This window comes from Brassica oleracea, chromosome C9 (assembly GCF_000695525.1).
Source record: "Brassica oleracea var. oleracea cultivar TO1000 chromosome C9, BOL, whole genome shotgun sequence".
Classification (NCBI taxonomy): domain Eukaryota; kingdom Viridiplantae; phylum Streptophyta; class Magnoliopsida; order Brassicales; family Brassicaceae; genus Brassica; species Brassica oleracea.
Window position 1 is genome coordinate 28,838,292 of NC_027756.1, and position 1,338 is coordinate 28,839,629.

The window sequence follows — 1,338 nt, forward strand, 5'->3', positions numbered from 1 at the left end:
TTGTATAAAGATACATAAAGTTATAGCACTTGAACATAAAGGAATCAACGAGGATCATGAACCCACGAAAGAGTACTCATACAATCATAAAAGATCATAGAGATTAGAAAAGATAAAACGTGGAGGTTCAAAGTATCTAAAAGAGAGATGAGCGTATTGGCCATATACATATACAAAAACACAATCTAATAAAACCAGTGAAATAGATGGATCTTGTGAGATAAAGAAACCGTGAGAAAAGACACATGCTCACGAGGCCTAAAGTGTTCATGTTTCCTAATAACATCATTAGATCATAGCTTGTTACACAAGGTACTCACAGAGATCAAAGGAACAGATTATAAGGAGATAAACTCCTATGTGGTGGATGCTGCTACATATTTTCGAAATTGACAATGGTCTGGTCATAAGAAAGAAATTAGATACAAATGATGTAGTATGCAGGATATGGATCACTGGATAAGATGAAAGAACAGCTTCATTCCTAAGCTGATTCATGGACTGAAACATAAAGCAGCTGCATATAGTATGTAAAAGAAATTGATCACATGATCATTGATCTTGGAGTTATATAAAAGACAATCCAATACAGTCCATATATATTTGAAATTCCTTGTGCTTATACTAAACCTTAAAGAGGTTAGTAGGCATAGAATAAATCTATGTGGGTGTCCGACCAAAAGAGTCCGGCCCCGGCCCTTCAAACTAAATATGTCCGACTATGTCCGTCTAAGGGCGTCCGACTCTTCAACAAAGAACGTCTGGCTCTTCTACTAGACGTGTCCGGCTTTTAAGACTAAAAGGCGTCTAGCCCTTCTTCTTGATCACGGGCTAGTAGAGACAAAAGATCAACCGGATACAAATGTATTGTAGTCCATAAGCTTGTGAGAGCCGAGATCTATGACCTAATAATATATATTTCAGTGTGTGATATAATCCACAGCAACAGAGGTCATGAGACACCATCAAGAGATGGATAAAGGACTACAATGTCCGAGATAGATATGGTACTGCCTAAGGCAAAGAAATCTATGTCCACATCCATGAGAGTGTTCGGCCGCAGAGCCATAATAAGAGATTATAAACTCACATCAACGATCATTTATCTTGAACACTCATGAGACAAGTAGTGGACATGTATAGACGAGGTCTATGATCCAGACATGGATCGGCCAGATCAAGACATAGGTTCATGATAACCATGTTTAGTACATTGTCCAAGAGTACTTGGTTTATCCGACCATAGTAAAGAGTTAAGAGTAGACGATCACGTCTAGACTATGGACATATGCAAACACGATTTGCAAAGACCCAATAGTGATCTCCGAGGACAATGTG